Raw genomic sequence first — 26,286 nt, forward strand, 5'->3', positions numbered from 1 at the left:
GACTTTGAGCAAAATGAGCATCTCTAGGAGAAAGGGACCCTCATGATAAAGCAAAAGTGTTTCCTTGGACAATCGATGTCTTTCTTTTTCAGTGCCCAGGATTGAGCCCAGAGCTTTGCACACACTAGCATTACAATACACCCCAACTGGTGATTATATTTGATCAACTATTTACTGTATCCCCTCGTTGCACACTCACAGTGAACAGTAGCATAGTAAAAACTCTGAGAACGACCTGTAGTGAAGAAACTTGCTTAGCATTTCTGTGTTCAACATTTCCCAAACATATTTGGAAATTAAGTGTAGTAGGAGCTGCCTGGCTAGCTTATGCCCAGAAATAACAACACACAAATTGTATTCTTTTAAACACTGCCTGGCCCATTATATCTAGCCTCTTCTTGGCTAACTCTCACATCTTGCTTAACCCATTTCTAATAATCTGTGTTGCACCGTGAGGTGGTGGCTTTCCCGGGAAAGATTCAGCATGTCTGACCTGGTGGGTAGCTCCATTGCATCTGACCTCGAGAGGAGAGGCATGGCATCTGGCTCACTTCCCTTCTTCCCAGCATTCTGTTCTGTCTACTCCACCCACCTAAGGGCTGGCCTATCCAATGGACCAAGGCAGTTTCTTTATTAACCAATGAAATCAACACAAAAAGTAGACCCTCCCACATCAATTAAAGACAGCAGGCACATATTGCCCTTGAGCATCAAGTGTTGATTACACAGACTGAAGAAAAGCCAGGTGACACATGTGTTTGAGTAATATAATGAGGCTTTCACAGCATACCTGATATTTACCAATGAATCACATGATTAACCAAAGAGGATATTTTGTACAGAGGTTATCTATTGTAAATAAAAAAATAAAATACTAACAAAAGATAAAAAATGTATTATGATATTATCAATAAATAATTGTAAATATGCAAGAGAAAACTTAATGCTAGTCAGTACACTTTACATTTCTTTTGCATGCTTTTCCTCTTTACACTGACTTACACTGACAGCTTTGCCCAAGTTTTGTGAAATTGGGCAGTCTGTGGTTTCCCAACATGGTAAGAAGAGGCCAGGGACCTGAGCTAGGGTTGGGTAAGGAGGCTGATGGAAAAACATTTCATCATGTGATGCTGAATTGAGTCATGCCTCAACTTTGAGCCCCACTGCTGGCCAGCTTCCAGGCACAGAGCATCTCAGCAGGGCCAGGCATGAGTCTGGGTCCTCAGAGGGAGTAAGCCTGAGCCAGGACCTCTGTGGGTTTCAGGCATTGGTCTGGGACATCAAAGGGAATAGGGAGGAACCTGGAACCTCTGCAGGTCAGAGCATGAGTCTGGGACCTCAGAGAGAGTAAGCAGGTTCTCTGCGATTCCAGGGACAGCCAAGCCTGGACCTCCGAGGCAGTAAACCAGAGCCAGAGGCCTTTCCAGGTCCAACTCCAACTCAGGGACTTCTGCAGGAGGGATTCCAGACCAGGATTTAGAGAAACAGGGCAAATCCGGCCACCTAGGCCAAAGTAGGCCTGAGACAGCAAACTGCAAGAAAGCAGAGCAAAGCACAGGAGCACTGAGCTGTCTCCAGGAACACAGAGTAACCAACAGGGTAACTAGAACTGTGACACTGACTGTACCATGAAGAACAGCCATCTGAGCTTTGGATTCACTGGCACCTAGAAGATTATGCAACAGAATCTCAGCCCCAACCACACCTATTAGAGGAAAAGATGAGTAGAAAAGGTAAGATCACACACTACACCACAAAGAGCAACACAACACCAGTAAAACCTAAAGACCCTAAAACAGTAAGACCTGAACAACCAAACATGGATGAAGCAGAAGAAAATGACCTAAAAATAACTTCAAGAGAATGTTTGAAACTCTAAAAGAGGAAATGAGAAATTCCCTTAAAGAAATGGAGGAAAAGGGAAACAAAAAAATTGAAAGACATTGGCAAATCACTTAAAGAAAACCAATAAAGAGAAATCAAACCTATGAAGGAAATGATTCAGGACTTGAAAACGGAAATAGAGGCAATAAAGAAAACATATACTGGGGGAATTATAGAAACAGAAATCATGAGAAAACAATCAGGAACCACAAACACAAGCATGAACAGCAGAATACAAGAAATGGAAGAGAGAATCTCAAGCACTGAAGATACAATAGAGGAAATAGACTCATCAGCTAAAGAAAACATTAAATCTAACAAGTGCTTTGACCAAAATATTCAGGAAATATGGGACACCATGAAAAGGCCAAACCTAAAAATAATAGGTATAGAAGAAGGAGAAGTTCAACTCAAAAGCACAGAAAAAATATTTAACAAAATCATAGAAGAAAGCTTCCCCAAAATATGCCTATGAAGATTCAAGTCTTCCTGTTGTGTGTTTGCTGGATTCTGGTGTTGTCATGTTGCTTTTCAGGTTGTTGGAGGAATTTTTGCATTGGCACCTGCCCATCTCTTCCTTCAGATGCGGACAGGAGAGTCTTGGTGTCTTGGTCCAATCTTTGCTGTGGCTGACTGTGTACTTGGGAGTCTTTCTTGGTCTGCCCTCTCTAGGACCCCTCAGCACTGGAGTTTTTCCTCAGATCCTCTCCATCCTGGAGTAGGCTGTAGTGGTGGATCTAAGGACCTGGCAGATGAACAGGAGTGCTTGGTGGCAAGATGGAATGGAGCAAATAGAGAAAGCCAGTAGCCACGGGGAAGCCAGTAGCCACGGGGAAGCCAGTAGCCACGCTGAATGGCCAGAAAGTTGAAGAAATTGGAGGGGGCCTGTACTCTGTTTCGGGACTATCTGGGCAGGTGGGCACACACTCAACCCTCTCGATGAATCTCCTCAGTACAGGAGCAGAGCCTCTTGCTGGGCCAAGGACCTCACAGACAAAAGGGTAAGCTTTGGGGGAAGAGGGTAGTGTGGAACAAAGAAGCCCCTGTGACAGGAGCACTCACCACTGGCTCCCCAGCCCCTCGGCTGAGACCTCTGATATTAAGAGCCTCACTGGGACTTCTTTTTGTTATCCTACTGTTGCTCTGTGTTGTAGGAATTTGCACAGACTGTTCCCCACTGTGTCCTTAATGTCAGATTCCCAACCTAATCCCCTGTGCAGAGAAAGGGAATCAAATCCTTTTGGGCTGGAGTTTAGCAGGAGAGTGATTAGCTGGAATGCACTAAGCCCTGGGTCTGTCTCCAGCACTGTGGAAAAACAGTTTTGGGTGCATCCACACATAATATCATCATTCAGGGGTTAGAAACAGGCATCAAGAGTTCAAGGTCATCATTATCTACATAGTAAAATTTAGGGCTTGGGCTACATTGTCTCAAATTAAAGAAAATAGTAAACAGAAGTTAAAGCCAGTCTGGTCTAAATGAAACTCACTGTCCAAAATAAAAGAAACTCTCTCTACTATTCAATTCCATTATAGAACAGATCACTGCTAAAAATTAAATGGAAGCCAGAAGTGATTTTTAAAAATGATAATCCATTGTGTAGATATGACACCTGCATATTTTTTAATTTTTTGAAATATTTTTCACCTTATACCTACCTGACATTTGAGTGGATCTGTGGAACCCTTATGTGTAGTTACCCAGACTAAGATAATTTTCTCTGGAGTAGATCTTTTTCTTCTAAAGAAGATCCCCAGTTTATGACAGGAACCACGGGTGTAGCTGAGGACAGAATTGTACCTAAGAGACCATATGTTAATTGCCCATCGCTGCAAACTAGCAATCAATTGTTGAAATCCTATTCTTCTGTAATTTATCTCTCACCAAACTGACTCATGCACTTAGTCCATTTTTCCTTCCCTCCACCTCCCCAATCCCTATACTTGCATGAGCAAATTTTCTCTACAGAATTACCACACTGCCTCTAACTACTTATGTAAGCAATATATGGTGAGATCCCTTGAGATAGGTTCCTAATGCCGATTCCCTTGCCCTCATCCTGTTTTCTGTCAGCACTAAGAACTAATATTCATCACTGATCATGGGCATGAATGCTCAGAGTTAAAAATCTTTACAGTCTTCAGATCTTGCAATATAAATACTTTGGCATCATATATGGCCTAGACTTATTATTTTGATAAATCAAGATCAAAGCATTTGAGAAATTATCTATTTGAGTTTTATAAAGTACATTTCAGTACCAGACAGACTGTGAGGGAACACCAATTTAAGATGATATGACTCCACATCATGCCGTGGATTTAAAGCGTAGTTTAAACTGATTGTGTTCCTAGCATGGTCATGGAATCTGCTTTACTCTTTCCATGTAGCCCAGAATGGAAAAGGACAACTGTTTCCATTAGGAGACAAAAGTTTATGGTTGGTAGGGACAACAAACATTTGTTTCTGACCAACACAGTCCTTTGTATGATGTAGGGAGGCCTCGTGACAGATACATAATTATATAACTAACTAAAAATCATTGAGACTAGAAGAAGGGTCTATCTCCTTTGATGAGCGATGGTGCTTGCAGGTGCCTCACAAAGTAGATGGGGGCAGAATGCTCACCACTGAGAATTCACTCCATGATGGACTCAGCAGAACAAAAAAAAAAAGAAAAAAAGAAAAAAGAAAACTTCAAGTCATCAAATTATCTATACTGGAGTTTTTATTCTTTTCTTTCTTGTCAAGATATTTCAAGGGACCTCAGAACCCAGAACACCAGCTTCACAGGGTGACCTTTAATATCAAGAAAAACAGTGCTGTGCATGTGTGCGTACATTTCTCTTGTCATTTTTTATTTATTTATTTATTTATTTATTTTTGGTTTTTCAAGACAGGTTGCGCACGTCTTGTCTTTTTTGTGAGAGTAATTGTAGTCACTGCAATGGACCCATATTTCTGACAAACTTTCCTGACTACAAATACATTGAGAAAGAGTTCTGGCGATGGTTTTGAGCAGATAATGTCTTTCTGAAAGACAGAGACATTTAGGGGACATTGAAGGCTGGGAAACCCCAACTCCAAACATCTACATTGCTTTGCTCCCTCCAGGGTTAACCAGGAAGAGACACACTGCTTCAGACCCTAGGGTGGATTGTGAGGTGGTTTTATCAGACCTCTGTTTTTTTTCTTTTCATCTTTTCCTTTCCTTCCTCTTCCTTCTTTTCTTTCTCCTCCCATTGGTCTTGGAGACTGGCAGGTCTGGAACTTTCTGTAGCTCAGGATCACTCTCAACTCCTGACCTTCCTTCCTCACCTCCCAGATACTAAGATTACAGGTGTGCAGCATCACGTGTGACATTATACCTACCTCGCCTAATGTGGCTCACGCTGCCTAGTTTATAAATAAAAAATAGCATTTCTTGTCTGTTATTCTTAATAGATAATTAGGTGACAACATTGTTATTTCCGTATCTGCCGCGCCAGCACGGCAATGTCATTCTTCTGAGCGAGGGACGTAGGGATTAACACACAACACGACTTCAGGTTCTGCAGACAAGCCTTTATTCTACTTTCTCACACAGTATATATAACCCTCAGAAGGGGAGGCCAAACCAGCAAAAGCAGGAAGCTCATCACTGTAACTCAATGGCTTAGGGGTAAACATCCTTAGAAACATTGCTGAAAACAACAGATTGTTCCTGTTTATGTTCCTGTTTTCAACCAACTTCAAGAGTGCAAAACAGATCTAGGGACCCAACAATTCCCCCTTCTTATTTTAAAACCATGAGAGCCCCTGTCTTAGAACTCCCCCAGATCAAGACTCTTACCCATCTTCGGGAGGCCTTAATCCCTGTCTTAGGCAAGCTCTCTATACCAGGAGAGTTGTATCCATGCTGGCTTCTATGCAAGCTACTGGATGAGGAAAGTTGGCAATGATTTTACCCATCTGTAGACTCTGCCCAGACCATAGAAGAAGATACTGAGCCATTTGGCTAAGGCAGATAAGAACAATGAGTTAATATAAGCTACAAGAGTTAACAAGAGGCCTGAGCTAATGGGCCAATCAGTTGATAACCTAATGTAGACTCTCCGTGTGATATTCTTTGGGACCTGCCAGCTGTGGGGTAATGGGTAGGAAGAAACCCCAACGAGCAGGAACTCACGTTACATCTGTGTGATTGTGTGTTGACTATTATAGGAACAATGAATGTTGTGATTTCATTTTAGGTCTACCACACAGTAGGAAACTCTTGGGTGGTTCTGTAAACCTGGTTCAAAGCCCAGTGACTGAGGCCAGGGTGATGTACGGAAATCTCTCTGATTCTAGAGACTGAAACCTTTGCTGTATATCACAGACAGAATTCATAACATACCTCTATGTCACTAAGACATAAGGCTGCTCTCTTACTGTGTACTCAAACTGATTGTTTAGCCCACTTTTAAGAGAACAATGTAACAATTACCACTACTATGATTGATCTTCCTACATAGCCACCTTTTACAAACTAAACTAATACTTAACTGTAATCTTAAATTATGTTCTCTTCTGTGCTCCCTGATCCAGAACAAATGTGTATCATTGGTATAAAATGGCAAACATAAATGTTGAAAACACTCTTAAATGAATATCCACAGAAACAGTTGAACACAGAAACATTACTGGGCAAACATGGTGTTTGTAATGTTTTGTTGCTGTTGTTGTTGTCTGGGTGAGTTGGGGTCAGTTGCAGTCATTATCTTAATCTCTTATCAGATTCCATGAATGGTTTCTATAAAATATTCCACTCCTTCCACCACGTGATTCTTACAGTGAAATTCAATAAAAGAGAGAACAAAAAAGGGGCTGATATACACATTCACACACAGGGACAGATGTAGAGACAGACAGACATAGGGGACAGACACAGACTCAGACAAGAAAAGAGACAGACAGATTTCTTCAGAAAGGTGCAGATTGAGATTCATGCAACAGACTGAGAAGGGAAGACAGGGAACATGTAGAAAATTCATTCCTGGAAATGACTCCCAGTGGAAGTGCTTTTATTTCTCCTTAATGCCACTCTTTAAACATGTCACCAAAAGGTTATGTCATCAGTTTGTACAATACCAAGAAACAGTTTAAAATATTTTCATAACACATTTTAGTGAAAACTATTATAAACTTACATAAAGAATTCAATGTATTTTGTGTCAACTTTCAGATAAATATTTAACATTAAAATTTCTATATTTTTTAAAATATTCCTGATATTGTCACTTCATGTGAGTAGTTCCTCATAGGTGCTTCAGCAGCAACTAAACAGAAGAGAAAGAATTATCAGTAGTATCAAGACATCATTGGGGGCATTATCAGGATGAGCAGTAACAGAGGCATCATCAGTAGAATCTTATGTAGTGTCATGTCACAATGAATATCTTTGTCTTTGAGAAGTGGTATCTTATTTCTTATTACATTGGTTTTATTCTCAGATATTGCTTCTTTGGGGGTGATTGTTTAAAAAATGATGCTACCCATATAAGTCACAGTGTAATGACACAGGAAAATAGAAATTAATACTTAACAGTTACACTTCTCACTTCTCTGCTTAACCATTTAGAAAACATAAGTTGTACATTAAGAGTGAAAATTATTCCCTCATTTCAGCATAGGAGACAACTGTGAACCTACCAACTTTACTTGATCAGTTTGATTGGACTAAACTGATTTTATTACTTTTATGTGATGTATTTTCAATATGATTGGAAAACATGAGCATTCTTTCTAGTTTTAGGTAATGCCTAAAGAGTCCTATACACAGCACAAAGTTTATTTAACATACATATTAGTACCAAAGAGAACTGTATTTCTAGTGCAAAAATCTTCATCTATTTTAAACCATTGCTACTGTCTAACTTACCTTCTTAAGCTCATGGTACTTTTAACTGCACAGCACTTCCCAAATTACATTAAATACCCATATCATCACCAATGCCAAGAATTTCAGAAACCATATTGAAGATGTTAGCAGTACCATTGACATGGTTTCTGCCCAAAGTGGAAAAAAACTTGTATTCATTGTATAGCAGGTGTAGTCAGCTGGATTTGCATCATGAAAACTTATATTAGCATTCTGAGGAGGATCCAAAGTGGCACCTAGGACACAAATAAGAGCAGATTCATAATCAATAGTGAATCTACCACACTTGTGTTCTCTTCTCAGCAAGTTTCAAGAACAGGGTCAGCATTGTGCAGAAGGTTCATGGTATCACCATTGTGGTTACCAGGAGCAGACTCAGGGTCAGCATGTGGTCTCCCCCTTGCATGTCCAGTGTAAGTACCTAAAGATCACGTGTGATCCAGAGTGGTGTTGTGAATTGTAATTTTCTCAGATGCCTGAAGAGTGTCACCTCTGTCACCACACGTGAATATGATGTCAAGTCAGTGTAGCAGTAGGCTGGGAAACAATGCCATGCTTATCACGTACATGAAGAAAACATTCTGCCGTCTTTTCTTCAGCCTTTAAGAAAGTTTTGAGATGTTAGTTTTCATTAAAAATTTTCCTTATTTTTATTCATTTTAGAACTTATCTGTTAATGTGAGGGTCTTGAGATATAGTCCCCAAATGTTTGTTCGTCCAGGGTAATTTTATCACTCTAACCACTGATATCCTGTAACTTCTGCTTCCTTTCTGTTTGAGTCAAAGCCCTGAGTTTGAGAATCTTAAAAGGGGACCTGCTCAGCCCTTTGCCTTCTTTTCTACTGCTCTTTGCTACCTGACATTGCCATCCTCTCTACAATTGGAAGATGTAGAAAGAAAAGGATACAATGTGTCCTCTCCTGTTTTTATTACCGGGATTTTACATTCCAGGCAGATTAGTTGAATGCGACAATCAGGGGCTTTGGGAACAAAAGAACCTCTCTCTTCTGCACCCCACTAATGCTTTCCCATGGCTTTCACAATTGCTCATTAGGTTCCTGGGATAACAGAACAGTGAGGGTGACTTTTGAAATGCATGAATAAACTGTGCCACTACCCACAGCAGAGGGGAACTGTGGAGCTGAAGTAAAGGTTCTGGGAGATGCCTTCTAAATTCTCACTCCCTAGCAGTGACTGTTCTTATACATGGCTGATGAATGTAATGGTCTGTTCCAGCATCTCTGTGGCTGATGGATGCTTGCTAATCGCCTGTCCCAGCATCTCTGTGACAGGTTAAATGAGAGCAGACTCATGGATTTATATATTTAAATGCTTGATCTCCAGGTAGTGGAACTACTTGGGGAGGGTTAGGAGGTGTGGTTTTGTTGTAGGAGTTGTGTGGCTTGAGGTTTCAGAAGACTGGTGCCATTTCCAGTGAGCTCTCAGTTTCTTGTATAAGTTTAATGTAGCTCTCAGCTCGGGCTACAGCACCATGACTGCTTGCCTGAAGCATGGTGGTGATGAAATTGTATGTATCCCATTGGAACCATAGGCCTCACTCTGAACAAACCCTCCCTCCTAGAAGTTGCCTTGGGCATGGTGTTTTATTACAGCAATAGAAAATAATATAACCATCATCCAATCACAGTCTGAGTAACATGGACAAATCTGGAAGGCCTCACTTGATGTGCTGAAGGGTGTTCAATAGTGGATTATGCCAAAAGAGTTGAAACAATTCCATAACATTTGCTTAGATAGGATACATAGACCACCAACTGATTTAATGAGATACATTTAGGAAGTGTCAGTTTTGAAAATGCATTTGATGCTGTTTGTCAGGAAGGGAGCCTCATCAACTTTTATTCCAGTTACAAATAATGACTCTAGGCCGTTGTCATTCATGACACTTCAGGGAGCCTCCTAACTTAGCAGTCTAGGTTTACCTTTCTGTACCAGGTTTGAGGAGACTTTGTGCCACTTATGTGAAAACTCAAACATTCCAGAGCTTACCCAACATCATCAAACAATGTAACGTGGAGATGGTAAACAAAATAGCTTGAGAAGCAATGTTTGTCAAAGGAAACAGATGAGGAAGTGCACATCCTACGTGTGTGTCCAAACTGCTCAAGCGCATCATGTGAAAATGGTCAGTTCAGTGGTTTCCTTGAGAGTGATGGACTTGAACACATCAGAGCAAGAGATATTTGTGAGGGTTAGACACATTTTCACATGCTGTATGTTTCACTAATTTCTTCAGTTACTAAGTATGCTTAAGCCACTTATAAAAAGGGAATAAAAGGGACACATGGGACAAATATAGTTTTCCAGGACACATGACACATAGAAAATAGAGACACTGAAGATGAGTGAGAAAACCCTGGAGATATATTTTGAACAGTTAGTTATACAACAGGAGCACCAATTAATATATAGACACCATTTATTTATCAGCATTCATAATTTCATATCATTCTAAAAATATTGGTGTGGGACAATTGTCTACATTCTGTCAGTTATGTTTTAAATAAATGCTGATTGGCCAGTAGCCAGGCAGGAAGTATAGATGGGACAACCAGAAAGGAAGTAGAGGCAGGTCAATGAGAACAGGAGAATTCTTGGAAGAGGGAAGCTCCCTCTGCAGTCCTGTCCAGACACAGAAGAAGCAAGATGTGACTACACCACTGAGAAAGGTACCAAGCATGTGGCTAAAACAGATAAGAATAATGGGCTAATGTAAATTTTAAGAGTTAATAAGAAGCCTGAGCTATTGGGCCAATCAGTTTATGATTAATGAAGATATCTGTGTGATTTCTTTGGGACTTAATGGGCAGGAAGAAACCTCAAACAGCATATTATTATTGGAGTTTGTCTGCTTATGTGTTCGCATTTCTAAGTTGTTTGTGCTATGCTAGAGTGTGTGTGTCTGTGTGTGTGCATTGTGTGTGTGTCTGTGTGTGTGCATTGTGTGTGTGTCTGTGTGTGTGTGCATTGTGTGTGTGCATTGTGTGTGTGTCTGTGTGTGAGCATTGTGTGTGTCTGTGTGCATGTGTGTCTGTGTGTGTGTGTGCGTTGTGTGTGTCTGTGTGTGTGTCTGTGTGCATGTGTGTCTGTGTGTGTGTGCATTGTGTGTGTGTGTCTGTGTGTGTGCATTGTGTGTGTGTCTGTGTGTGTGCGTATGTGTGTGGCAGAGGATAATCTTCGGGAGGTGGCTCTCTGCTTCCACTGGGTGAGACAGGGTCTCTCACTGTTTCTGCTGCGCTGTGTGTTCCAGTCTGGCTGGTTTGTAGGTTTCAGGGCTGCTCTACTCTCAGCCTCCAATCTGGATTTAGGGATGTTGGGATTACATATGTGACACACTTGCTGTTTGTTGTGTTCTCTGGGATAGAATTCAGGTCATTAGGATTGCAAGGTAAGTGCTCTGTTCTGCTGGCCTGTGTGTGTGTGTCTCTGTGTGTGTATCTGTGTGTGTGTGTGTGTGTGTGTGTGTGTGTGTATGTGTCTGTGTTCTATCTTTTTAATGAAAAGGTGTGTGTGCAGGAGAGAAGAGAGAGACAGAGATAGAGATAGAGATTGGTTTTTAGCATTCAGAAAGACAATGGAGAAAACTCATTGCAATGTGAGTCTTTTCTTTCTCCTAAGCTAACCATCATCTTTGTGCCTTTGGGGCCTGTGTACAGCATGTCTGGCTGTACCACTTCATGAAGACTTCTATTTAATATTCTGTTAGCCTGGGGAACTGACATTATCTTGTTGAATGAGTTTTCTGTCCTGCCCAGTTCCCGCATTTGTTAAGTCCCAAAGAAACCACACAGATGTCTATATTAGTTATAAACTGTTTGGCCCAGTATCTCAGGCTTCTTATTAACTCTTACAATTTATATTAGCCCGTTATTCTCATCTGCCTTAGCCACATGGCTCAATACCTTATTTGGCTGGGCAGTCACATCTTGCTTCTTCTGTGGCTGGCACAGGACTATGGAAGTGTCCTCTTCCCAGAATTCTCCTGTTCTCCTTGCCCTGCCTCTACTTCCTGCCTGGCTACTGGTCAATCAATATTTACTTAAAATATAATTGACAGAATACAGACCATTGTCCCACACCATTACCTAGCTCAGGTTTGTGATTTTTATAGTCATTACACTGATTTTATAGTCATTATCAGATAATGGATTCTAAAAAACTCACGTGTTAATATAGTTTTATACAAATCTAACATCATAAAAGTGATCTCTCCTTTTTTTCAGACACATCTTTGAAGGATAGAAACCACTGCCTTTTGCTTTATTTGCCTCAAGAATTTGCTAATATCTCATTTCTGTTAGTGATACTGTGTTTTATATTCTAATCCTTTGCATATTCAAGATGTTGGTCTCTGCATGCCAAGGGGAACACCCATGGTCACCACACTCATCACATTACCACTTACTTTCTGTATCAGCTTAAAAATTCTACTTTAGTCTAAAAATTATATCTGTACCAATCATTTTAATTTATATGCTAATTATTTTCACTGAAATCTTGGAAGATGTCTGGTAAGTGAATGTCTGCTCATTAAATCTCTTGAGATCTATCTCCTTACTAGACTCTCCCTTGACCAATTACTCAATTTGATCATATTTAATAGCTAATATTAATTTAGAAACCAAATTAGATTAGACTTAAAAGAATATTTGAGTTTGGTTCTGACAATAATTACAGTTACCAATGGTTTCATTAGGTGTAATAATTATGCTGAATCTACCCCTGTCTCCTAATGATGAACTTAGATGCTTCAAGGTAATTAGCTATTAGCCATTTGTAATGGAGATTGGCATTTGGTGTAAGTAGGTTGTAAAAGTACAAACTGATGATTCTCTGAATTTCCTCAGTCTCTGATGGTATGTCCCTCTTCTCATTTCTGATTTTGTTTATTTGGATATTCTCTCTCTTTCTTTTTGGTACTTTGGATAAGGGTTTGTTTATCTTGTTGATATTCTCAAAAAAACCAATCCTGTCTCATTGACTCTTTGTATTATTTTCCTTGTTTCTATTTTATTGATTTTAGTCCTCAATTTGATTATTTCCTGCCATATACTCCTCCTGGGTGAGTTTGCATACTTTGTTCTAGAGCTTTCAAGTGTGCTGTTCAGTCACTAGTGTGAGATTTCTACAGGTTCTTTATTTAGGCACTTAGTGCTATGAACTTTCCTGTTAGAACTGCTTTCAAAGTATCACAAAAGATTGGGTTTTTTGTGCCTTCATTTTCATTGAATTCAAGGAAGTCTTCCTTTATTTCTGTTGAGAATTGTTCAATTTACATGAGTTTGTGGGATTTCTGCAATCGGTGTTGTTGAATTCTAACTTTAACCCATAAGTGATGTAATAAGACATGGGGTTATTTCAATTTTATTATCTGTCGAGATTTGTTTTATACTGAGTATGTGGTTGATTTTAGAGAAACCCACAGCTGACCCAAGGTTCTGGGAGCTCACTGGCTCTTGAATGACAACTGGGAAACCTGTGTAGGACCAAACTAGGCCCTCTGAATATGGGTGACAGTCAAATGGCTTGGGCAGCTTTGCGGGGCCACTGGAAGTGAGACCAGGATTTATTCATCCCTATTGTGTGAACTGGCTGTTTGGACACCATTCCCTATGGAGGGATACTTTGCTCAGCCTTCATACTGGGCAGATGGCATTGGTCCCACCTCAAGGGATATGACAGATTTTGTTGACTCCCCATGGGAGTCCTCACCCTCTCTGAGGAATGGATGTGGAGAAGGAGAGGGGCAAGGTAGGGGGAGCAGGAGGAAATGAGGGAGAGGGAACTGCGATTGGTATGTAAAACAAAAAAGTCTGTCTTAAAAAAATAAAAGAAAAAAGAAGTAAAATAAATAAATAAAAACACAAAAGAAGGCTAATACTTTTATAGTTGCTGTGATAAAATACCTAGCAGAGATTATCTAAGCACGAAAGGAAGGCTCATGGCTACAGGGAACTCCTGTTTGCCTTCCCTGCTGTAACTGACTGACCTTCCCTGCAGCACTTACAGTAGGGAATGCAAACAGGAAGGCTTTGTCTGTGGCAGTGGTCTATTGCTTCTCACTCGCTGATAGACAGGGAAGCAGACAACTCAGAACTGGTTCCAGAAGTAGTGATGACCAGTAAGACCCACCACAGACAACCTTTTGCTAGCTATACCATATCCCAAAGGCTAAATAATCTTCTAAATGGTAACAAAATATTGAAAACGTGATCTTCCTTCTCTCTCTGTCTCCCTCTTTCTCTTGCTTGGTATGGTGGTGTGTAGGTGTGTGTGTGTGTGTGTTAATGCCAAAAAAATTTCCGTCAAAAAAAAAAGAAAAAAAAAATTCCGTCAAAGTGTAAATCAGAGGTCCCGTGTGATGGCAATGGTCACTTGCCAGCATCACTGACACTTGGATTTGATCCCTGAGACTGCAATGGTGAGAGGAGAGAACTGACTCCCATAATTATCCTGTGACCTCCACACTTCTGCTATGGTGCACGTGTTCTGTGCTTCCCTCCATCCATCAGATGAATAGAGACCAGGGTGTCCTTGAACTGATAGAGAACAGCCAGCCTCTGCTTCAGGAGCGCAGGGATTAAAGGTGTGCACCAACATGCCCAGCCTCCTATTGCTGTTTTTCCTGCCTTTGTGTTCTCTGGATTTCAATGTGCCAAACTGGTAGACTGATGTGGCCTAGGGGTAGAAAGTTAGCACACTTCCTGAGAGTGACTATTCATTTCCAGTGATGATATACTCTAATTATTTGTGTATCTAACATATTCATTCTGGGAACAGGAAAGATGGCTCAGTAGTTTATAACACTTGTTGCTCTTGCAGAGATTTGGGCTTGATTCCAGCACCCACACATTGGCAATCTAAGGCCTTCTGAAAATATAGATATTAAATTTACAATTTATTACAATATGAAAATTACAGTTATGGAACAACAGTGAAAATAATCTTCTGGTTAGGGTTTCCACAAGATGAGGAAGTGTATTAAATGATCACAGCATAAGGAAGATTGAGAACTACAGCCTTAGAAGGTGACTAGCTAGGATGGCTATTCCCAGGAGTGAGGGTATGAAGGAGGTGGAGGATATGTTTGAGGCTGGCTTCCTCTTCTCTGACACTATTTGCAACTATACAGATATAGAAACACAAAGCCATCACTCCCCTCACAAACAAATATGTTACTTTTCAAAGGAGAAGGAATTACCATGAAGCATGATTTTTTTCCAGAGTATTCAGGCATTGCCTCTCCCAGAGAATTTAGGTTTATCACTGATTTCCTAATAACTGCTTGGTCCCTCTTCCTTATTGCAGAGGTTTTGTTAGAGTATAAAAATTGTTTCTATGTGATCTGCAATAAAAAGACAGAAGATTAACTTTCCTGGTTTGAGTATGAAATGAACTCTTTTGTTTTAGGGTGCACAATTTCAAAACTACTTCATTCCTTACCATGCACAGAGTGTTGAAACATGAAAATTAGAAACTATTACTTAAAAGTAAAATATCTTCTAATATACTTACCTATTTACACATTACTATGATATCATCAAGAAGTAAAAAAAATATTTTTGCTATCTAGATTGAGAAAATCATGAACTGATAAATTTGGCCTTTCCCTATACTGAACTTCCTATATTTTAAAATTCCAAAATATTACATGAAATTATTTTTAATTTTATGGGCCCCCTTTCATCAGTGTTTGTCTTCTGTGGTTGGGAGGCAAAATGCATATTATTTTCCATTTATAAATAAACTCTCAGTTACTAGTGTCCTCCATATCATAGTATCTGTGGAACTGCTTTATAGAAACCCATTTGTCCACAGAGTCACATTCAAAAGTCATTAATATTCAACTTCTGATTCACACCAATCCTTACTCTAGGGCTCCAGGTTAGAACAAGCTTCCTAACCTCCAGCAGCTCACGGTGATTAGGTCGCTTTACTATGAATAGATTTATATCTAATTACAACCCTAAAATATTGTAAATGTGTGAACGTGACACAAAGAATCAGAGTGTATATTATTGTCAAATACAGAACAAATGTCCAGAAATCAAAGTGTTACTATATGGTAATTGAATCTTTTTTTTAAAATATTTATTTATTATGTATACAATATTCTGTCTGTATGTATGTCTGCAGGCCAGAAGAGGGCACCAGACCTCATTCCAGATAGTTGTGAGCCACCATGTGGTTGCCAGGAATTGAACTCAGGACCTTTGGAAGAGCAGGCAATGCTCTTAACCACTGAGCCATCTCTCCAGCCCATGGTAATTGAATCTTAACATCTACAACTGTTGGCTAATTGGGGGAAAATACTGCGTAACTAGAGGAAGAGTTGTCAATGTCCCCCTGGTGGAATCAAATAGAAAACATAGTGTAATCTCTTTACAATGAAAACTTATTTGTACAGATTACAAATAGCTACATTTCCACAATTTCTTGCTAGTGTTAATACAGAAGCAAAGAGGCAGACAGAGGTGATGCTCTTCTATGTGATCCTGAAATAGTAATATCCAAAAGAAGAGAAAACCTTCCTGCAATTATGCTGAAGTTTTCCTTCAGGCACCTGGGTGATGCCTGGACCACGGAAATAACTGGACCCTTTAAAATGTATTAAGGTGTGTTTACAAAGTTATTTTTAAAATCAGTCTAAAGTTTATTTATTTCTGCAAACCATCCTTGGTCAAGCACCAGGACCCTTCTATTATATGAGAACTACACTTGATCTTCCACTCCCTGTGTTTCCAGCTCATTCTCCAGCTCATTCTCGTATTGGGCCATTGATATCTGTAAGGACTTACTGCTCACGGGAACTTATAAAAAGGATGGTTCACAAATACTAAACACTTTTCTCTGACCCAATTCCCATATAAACTGTGATAGGTAGAGCACTTCTGTATTATAACAAAATTCATAAGAAAATGAATTTCACAAAGGAGAATTTTACCTTAACAGCAGAGGTGCTGCCCTTGTCCTCTGTGGTAGAGGCAGGAACGTCAGGATTTTCAGAGAGCCTTTAGAATAGACACAGCAGTGATGGGTGAGTTTGTTCCTTAGAGAAACTCAGTTGAAAGATTTGTTACCTGTGCAGTAAATAATAAAATACTGTAAATTTTACCTGGTATGCCACTGCCACATGGCAATACACAGATTAGCAGAAATGCATTAAACAAGATGTCAGAGTTAGTCAATAAAAAGCTAGAGCTAACGGCCAATAGCGATTTAATCAATACCATTTCTGTGTGGATCTTTCCAAGCTAAGCTAATCCTATACAATAAAGGATCTTCTGGAGTCATTACCATCCCTGACGTTAAATTCTATTACAGAGCTACAGTAATGAAAACAGTGTGGTACTGGCGTAAAAACAGAGAAGTCGACCAATGGAATCGTATAGAAGACCCGAATTTTAACCCACAAAACTACGATCACCTGATTTTCGATAAAGGAGCCAAAAGTATACAATGGAAGAAAGAAAGCATCGTCAACAAATGGTGCTGGCACTACTGGATGTCAACCTGTAGAAGGATGAAAATAGACCCATATCTATCACCATGCACAAAACTCAAGTCCAATTGGATCAAAGACCTCAATATCAGTCCGAACACACTGAACCTGATAGAAGAGAAAGTGGGAAGTACCCTACAACAGATGGGCACAGGAGATTGCTTCCTATGTATAACCCCAGCAGCACAGACATTAAGGGCAACATTGAATAAATGGGACTACTAAAACTGAGAAGCTCTGTAAAGCAAAGGACACTGTCACTAGGACAAAAAGGCAACCTACTGACTGGGAGAAGATCTTCACCAACCCCGCAACTGAGAAAGGTCTGATCTCCAAAATATATAGAGAACTCAAGAAACTAGACTTTAAAATGCCAATTAACCCAATTAAAAAATGGGGCACTGAACTGAACAGAGAATTCTCAACAGAAGAAGTTCAAATGGCCAAAAGACACTTAAGGTCATGCTCAACTTCCTTAGTGATCAGGGAAATGCAAATCAAAACAACTTTGAGATATCATCTTACACCTGTCAGAATGGCTAAAATCAAAAACACCAATGATAGCCTTTGCTGGAGAGGCTGTGGAGGAAGGGGTACCCTCATCCATTGCTGGTGGGAATGCAAACTTGTGCAACCACTTTGGAAATCGGTGTTTCGGTTTCTCAGGAAATTCGGGATCAACCTACCCCTGGACCAAGGAATGCCACTCTTGGGAATATACCCAAGGGATGCCCTATCATATGAAAAGAGCATTTGTTCAACTGTGTTCATAGCAGTATTATTTGTAATAGCCAGAACCTGGAAACAACCTAGATGCCCTTCAATGGAAGAATGGACGAAGAAAGTGTGGAATATATACACAGTAGAGTACTACGCTACGGTAAAAAAACAATGACTTCTCGAATTTTGCATGCAAATGGATGGAAATAGAAAACACTATCCTGATTGAGGTAACCCAGACCCAAAAAGATGAACGTGGGATGTACTCACTCATAATTGGTTTCTAGCCATAAATAAAGGTCAGAGAGTCTATAATTGGTGAACCTAAAGAAGCTAAATAAGAAGGTGACCCCCCCCCCAAATAAACATATAGTTATCCTCTAGGCTATGGGAAGTAGACAAAATTGCCGGGGAGAAAATTGAGATCTTGGGGGTGGGGTGGGATGGGGGTAAGGGGAGTTGGGGAGAGAAAAGTGAGAAGGGGAGGATGGGGGGAACTTGGGGAAACAGGATGATTGGGATAAAGGAAGGTTGGATAGGGGAGCACGGAAGCACAATTCTTAGTTAAGGGAGATACCTTAGGGTTGGCAAGAGACTTGAACCTAGAGTGGCTCCCAGGAGCCCAAGGTAATGTCCCCAGTTAGTTCCTTGGGCAGTTGAGGATAGGGAACCTGAAATGACCCTATCCTAGAGCAATACTGACGAATATCTTGCATATCACCTTAGAACCTTCATCTGGTGATGGATGGAGATAGAGACAGAGACCCACACTGAGAACTGGACTGAGCTCCCAAGGTCCCAATGAGGAGCGGAAGGAGGGAGAATATGAGCAAGGAAGTCAGGACCACGAGGGGTGCACCCACCCAATCTATTGGGAGCTCACCAAGGCCAGCTGGACTATGACTGAAAAAGCATGGGATAAAACCGGATTCTCTGAACATGGCGAACAATGAGGGCTGATGAGAAGCCAAGGACAATGGCATGGGACTTTGATCCTACTTCATGTTCTGGCTTTGTGGGAGCCTAGCCAGTTTGGATGTTCACCTTCCTAGACAGGGACGGAGTGGGGAGGACCTTGGACTTTCCACAGGGCAGGGAACCCTGACTGCTCTTTGGACAGGAGAGGGAGGGAGAGAGGAGTGGGGGGAGGGGGAGAAAGGTCCGAAAAGGGGGAGAAAAATGGGAGGCTGGAGGAGGCAGAAACTTTTTTTTCCTTTTCTCAATAAAAAAAAAAATTAAAAAAAGAATTACATTTCTATATTATTTCCTTTTTTACTTTTTTGAAAGAACCAAGCTGTTATTGTAATTTAGGATGTAGCAGCAAAGTATCGACCATTATCCTTACCTCCACTATCTGGAAAGACTTCTTCAGTACGGATTTCAGTGGTCTGGATCATCTTACTGCACTATGTCATATTTCGAAAAGTAATATGTTAATATTCATGTAAAAACATTTACCAAACACTTTTTATTATTTGTTGTTTGATTTCCTAGCATACATTAGAGATTAAACTTGTCTTTCAATCAGTTGATTAGTTTTGGTGACTCCTTCTTTAAAACTTTTCTCATGTGAAAGAAAGGAAAGAATTTAGTTCACAAAAATTAGTCCATCCAAAGCATAAAAAGACACACACACAGCACACACACACGTAAAGACACTGGTTCCTCCCCAGCACATTTTTTACTGTAGTAACTGAAGTTCACTCTTGTGCTCAATGTAATTAGTGCCCTGATTCCACCTGTCATGTCATCCTCTGCTCCTGGAGCACCCCAGAACCCGTCTCTGCATGTTATTTTATGAGTTCTACCTGAATGTGATGTTATCTCCCATGAGATTTGTTTGTGAACCATAGAATAGATTCCCGGTTCTGCTAGCACTCTTACAAACTACCGTGGCCTGGGATATGCTCAAGCTGTTCCTTAGTAGTCCGTTCATGAATGAAGTTCTAGTTCACTAGCTGATTTCAGAAAGGTTTTCAAAAGGCAAGGAGTGTCAGATGGACGTAGTGTGTGTGGTTAACATCAGCAGGCTCATGTTTCAAAACAGAATTGATCCTGGGGAAATGATGGTTGAGTATAAACCTCATGTCCATGATCTACAAACAATTTTTCAGTCTAAAAATACATTGATAATACTGTGGGAACTCTAACAAAAAGAAAACATTGATTGTTTAAAATGGTATCTATCTGAAAATACAAAAAAAAATTCATTTGTTATATTTGAATTTCCTTAGTAGTAATGTATTCGTAAACCTTACCTGCAAGAAGGCATTGGGGTAGTACTGTAATGTACTTCTAAAAAAATCAGAGGGCATTTAATTACAATGCTAGAGAAATATAACATATAAAATGAGTAGACGCATAGTATCAATTTTGAGACCAATCTAGACTAATACTAATACTCTTTTGTATGAAGGTTCTTCATGTAGAATTCATCTATTTTCTGTATATTTCAAATCAAAGAAAACTTAAATTTATCAAGGTATCAATTTAATACTTAAAATTAATCCCCCACCCATACACAATTGTGATGATCCTAAATGATCTCTCTCAGACAGATGGAGAGCAGCATCCTTACCAGTAGAAGCACCAATTGACTGTGTCACCAAATAGCTTCTGTGGTTCTTGTTTGACTTTGGGCTAATGACACTAGAAACAGTTTCTAGATTTATTGTGGTGGTCAGACCTTTAATCCCAGCACTTGGGAACAGATACAAATGGCTCTATGGGAGCTCAAGGCCAGCCAGGTTTACAGAAGGAGTTAAAGGGCCAGACTAAATCTACACACAGAAAATAAACATAAACAAACAAAAAAACATGAAACTTTCATTAATTTTATTTGTCTTTTTAAAGTCAGGGAAACAAAGTGCCTTCCTAGCATTCCGCATGACTCAGGAAGGCATTTGACCTACCAACTAGTTGGCTGGGATTGTGGCTCAGTGGTAAAGCCTCTGCTTGTCATGCAGGAGCCATCAGTCAGTTCTCACCACCACAAATGCCAAGAACAACAAACTTCATAATAAAGAGACACAAAGCTGTCTCCATTGCAGTAATATTGACTCTCTTCATCTTACCTCTTGAGGGAAGAAGGTTTTGGGTTCACTACCTAGTGTGGTTGCCACTGGAAAGTTAGGTATAAGAGACACTGTGATGACAGTTGCTGAATTCAAAAACTCCACAGTGTTCCTGCCACTGCCAGAGAGTCTCTCCAGACTCAATGGAAAAGAAGCTAATTCTTTGAAATACAGAATGATATCATTTTTAAAACTTTTTGTTCCAATTTTTCTTGTTGAATCCTGCTTTGCAGCATGGAAATGATGTACCCCCTTACCCTGTTCTATTAACAAAAACTAAAGGGAAAAGTACTAAAGGTAGAGGCAATGGGTAGGGTGCTTGCTTAGAACGCTCCCAAAGCATTGTGTTCAACCTATATCCCTTCAGAAAACCAAAAAACAAGAAAGAAAAGAAGTGAAGAAAGAGAGGAAGGAAGGAATGAAGGAAGGAAGGAAGGAAGGAAGGAAAAATGGAAGGGGAAAGAAGAAAGAAGAAAGGAAGATAAGTTGGAAGAAATGTAGGAAAGAAGAAAAAGTAAAGAAAATCATCTCAAGATTGATAAGACTTCCTAAAATCAATACATTCACTATAGAACAAAATTTCACTGTAAAATGGGAGATTTCTAAAGAAAACAGAGTATGGCAAAACTGTCCAAATGAGAAATTATACAGAGGTTTAAGAGGTCAGATGATTTTATTACATCACAAGGTAAGAAATTAATTAATGAAAGTGATTCATTATTGAAGTTTGTGACATACATTAGTGGCACTGAGATGTGTAACCATATGAAGTATAATATACAAGGTATTTCCCATAAATTCTCAAGGAGAATCTGTGTTTCTAACAATCCTATTTGCTGCAATGTTACTATGGAGGACACTTGCGATGTAAAGATGTTTTCTTTTTTTATTCAAAGGCAGTACAGATATCAGCATTAAAACAAATTAAGCAATGTTTTGACAATATATTTTCACAGTTGAAAGTGCTTAGAAATAGTTTCTTAATTAACTCTGGCTTTCTAGAATATTTGAAAACAACAGAAATGCATTTATACTTGATTTCCTCAACTCCTGTTTGGGGATCTAAAATCTTTTCTCTTCCTTGTTTTCTTTAGGGAAGGTAGGAGCAGATGGAGCAATTCTTACCTTTGTTGAAGCTGGCATGCTTTTTCTTCATCTCCTCTGGATCTTTTGCAGCTGTTCCTTCACTGCAACATATGTTTAAAAGTGATCATCATTTAACTATTGATCTAGAAACACTTAGCATGTTTTTTAAATTCTTTACTTTTAATTCCCTAATTATCTTACATTAGATATTTATCTTTGCAAATACCTTTTTTAGAAACAGGATTTCATTACGAGTCCAGCTGACTTTAAACACACTGTATGCATCATGTTGGTCTTGAAATCAAAGAGCTCTCTTTCTCTCCTGCCTCCCAAGTCCTGGGATTAAAGGCATGGGAAAGAGGCCCAGCCAAAACTCTAAATTCAATCTTCAACAATTGATGATGATTAATGACTGCTGTCCTTTCCACCTTTACTCTCATTACGAAGAAAGAAAAAATAATTTACTTCGTAATCAAACCACACACACACACTCAGACACACACACACACACACACACACACACAAACACATACACACAAATGATAGTAGTGCTTTTTCCATATGATTGGCTTTGAACGCTCCAGCGACCTTGTATTCATATGCTCGTGGAGTCAGTGCTCCTGTTCCATTCATCTGCCCACGTCCCTATGGCCCCACAGTCCTATCTCTGCCGTGTACTTTGGAGGCCTTTCTTTGAGTGGTATGCTCTCAGTAGTCAATATATGAGGAACTTTTTTTTGCCTCTAAGCATCCCTTTGCCTGCATTTTTAGAAGCCATGACATTTGTGGTACTGTCAAATAGTTTTAACAGTTTATTCATGTGTGAATTTTGAAACCACAGCCTGGGTGTTTCTTTGTTCAGTAAGCCTTTCTGGGTAATTCTGAGTCTTTATAACGCACAACCAGCTTCAAAACTCAAAGAAAGCAACGTGCCTTTGTCAGCTTTATTCTTCCCAGGTCACAGCTAAGACTCCTGTACTTCAGGGACTATTGACAGTATACTCTGGACCAGCATCTTTATGTTCCTAGTTTCTGCTTTGGCTGTCATCACGGTCTTGGAACTTCTTGTGGGAACTTTTCACCGGCGATGTGAACTTTGTCCAAAATAGCACTGCTGCTGAAGTGATCTCAAGCAGATTATAGGAAAACCTTCAACCTTGACCACTGTGTTCAATGTCTTTTTAGCAGATAACGATCCCCAGTCTTTTTAGATCAAGGATAAAAACTTATGTTTTAATCTTCATATTTGACATGCGTTCCTGCTCACATGTGTCAATTGACCTGGTGCATGCTTTCAGGTCAGAGGACATCCTTGACTGTCAGTCCTTTCCTCCTGACTTAGTTTGAGGCAGAATTTCATGTCATTAACAGCTATAAAAGCCAGGCTAACTAAAGACTAACATTCTAGACAGTTTCCTGTCTCCACTCCCATGTCCCTCGAGGTTCCCTGAGATTAAAGAATCCCACTAGCACATGAGGCCCTTTCTGTGTTCTGAGGAGTTGAACTCTGAATTCCTGGGCTTGTGTGATAAGTACTTTACTCCTGAGACATGTTCCTAGTCATGATTTCCTAAGACTGTGCTATACCATGTCAAAGTCACAAGCATACTTTCTCTGTATGCTTCAACAGTGTCAGCTTTACAAATTTCTGTTTATCTTATGTTAAAGGAGGAATAAATGACATTAACTGGCTCTCATTAGAGAAAACCACAGGCCCTCTAACTAGATTACAAGTCTAATCGAATGTGCTCTTCACATAAAGGTTTAGTTCCATTATTAACAGCAATATGCTCATAAAACTAATTTCATTTTGGCTCAAAATTTTCTTTTAAAAATTGTGTGTTTTAGGGCCAGAGAGATGGCTCAGCCGGGATACATACTTGTCACACAAGCCCAGAATTTGAAAACCTGGAACTCAGGAAAATGTCAGACACTGTGTAATATGTCTATAATCCCAGCACTTTTATACTACATGGGAGGTGGAGATAGTAAAATCCCAAAGAGGTTTCCCAGCCTGCTCACCTGGAGTAAGTGACCAAGTGACAAGTAAAAATAGAAAACTTGCCTCCAATAAGATGGAAGGCAAAGTCATCACACAGTATTGTTCTGTGTCTGGGATGGGAATATCATGGCATGCATGTCCTCTGACACAAAAACAAGTACGTGAAGGTGAGGGATGCTAGACCATGTTTAGAATATATGGAATGTACAAAAGTGTATTTTCAATAAAAATAAAGTACACACACATACAGGCTTTACTTTCTAATTCATCTGACTTTAAACCAACATGAATGGACAAAAAGATAGGAATCATTTGCTGTTGAAAGCCGAACTCATCTTGAATACCAAGTGTCCTATGTAGAGCTGCCCTTGCTGTGAAGAAACTCCATGACCCAGATCAACTTGGGGACAGAGGATTCATTTGGCTTATGTGTCCACATCATAGTCCATGATTAGTGGACGTCGGGGCAGGAACCCAAACAGGGAAGGAACCTGGAGGCAGGAGCTGATACAGAGGCCACGGAGGGGAACTGGTACTGGCTTGCTTCCTTCAATCACTGATTAAGAAAATGCCTTACAACTACATCTTACAGAGGAGGCATTTTCTCAATGGAGTCTTAGTTCTTTGTACTCATCGTGGACAACTGTCCCTAACCAGATTAGCTGTTTCAGGACCTTTTGTTCACAGATTCACATCTGATCAACACAATGTCAAGACATTTCAGACAGAACAGGAAACAAAATAGCATCTGGTAATATCATTGCATTGTCATGATGGACAACCTAACGTATTTGATTGTTCAGAAATCACTTAAAGCAGAGTGAGTGATTTAAGAGACAACATGTTTTTAAAAAGTGCTTATGTTCAACATAGAACATTGAAAAATATATAAGAAACAGAAAAAAACACTAACATTATTATAAATTTCACTGTTGAAAGAAAGCTGCCACTTTGCAAAAAATAACATTAATGTGAAGTTGACTTAACTTGTAGAACATTGCCAATCAATCAGATTAGGAATGATAAACTGTTGTTTTTAAATGGGAAGCTGAGCCCTGCTGCACACTGTTCTTTTGTTTATGTTGGAACAGTCTCTTTTCCAGCTCATACTCTCTGTGTGCTAGGCTTTCTCAATATGAGCTTCTGAGTTGAAGCCATATTCCTCCTATGATTTTAGTGTTCATTACTTTAGCAATGTCACCCTCAAGAACAGCACTAAGATTGTAAAAAATTGACAGTACCTACTTGGCTAAAGCACCAAATGTTCATCCGCAACGTCCTGTATTAAAAACTCTGCTGTCTCGTGTTGGTTTTCATGTAAGTCAAATTTATATAATGTCAACCCAGACTGTAAAGAAAAAAATTAATTTTATAAATCGACATGCTTCTCTACTGGAAATTTATCACAGATTTTGTAAACAAAAAGAGTCACAAAAGAATCTTCAACCCTTGCTGCAGATTCACATACACAGGGGTTCTCTTCCTTTGACAAACCTTCCCCTGCCCAACATTGGCCACTCATGTCCAGAACTTTCCACAGACACCCACTGGTTCCAGGCTTCTTAGCTCCACGGACATGTGCCTCCATTGGCCCAACCCCAAAACATGAAGTTAGGTTTGGTGTGCCTCTGTTGAATGACTGGACTCAAGTGGCATCTCTGGAGCAGTTTCTCCATCTGTTTTTCAAAACTATTTTTTCCCTAAACTAAAAATTATCTCCCAAACCAAACATCATTTCCTATTGTAGTGCTCCAAAAAATGCTGGAGGTAGACCCCAGACTCTAATGGTATGTAACACAAAGCGTGCTTGTTCTTCAGAAATAGCCAGGATGCAACAGTCCATCACCCATATAAAATGCTAATGAGGACCAGGGACAAAGACATGCAGGTGTTTTTAACGGGGGATTTAGGGAATTCTAAGTATCTTTGTTATAATCGGGCAGTCAGGGAGCAGTTACATGGGGCGCATGTTGATTGGACAGGGCTAGTAACATTTTCATCCATTGTGGGATTTTTCTGTCACATGGTCAGTAGCAGCCAGATCCAGCAACTCTGGGTCTCCCAGCCTTTTAAGGACAGGTTTGGAACTGTTTA

This window comes from Microtus oregoni, unplaced genomic scaffold (genome assembly GCF_018167655.1).
Source record: "Microtus oregoni isolate MIOR12 unplaced genomic scaffold, Mior012 000004F_ref0000308, whole genome shotgun sequence".
Lineage (NCBI taxonomy): Eukaryota > Metazoa > Chordata > Mammalia > Rodentia > Cricetidae > Microtus > Microtus oregoni.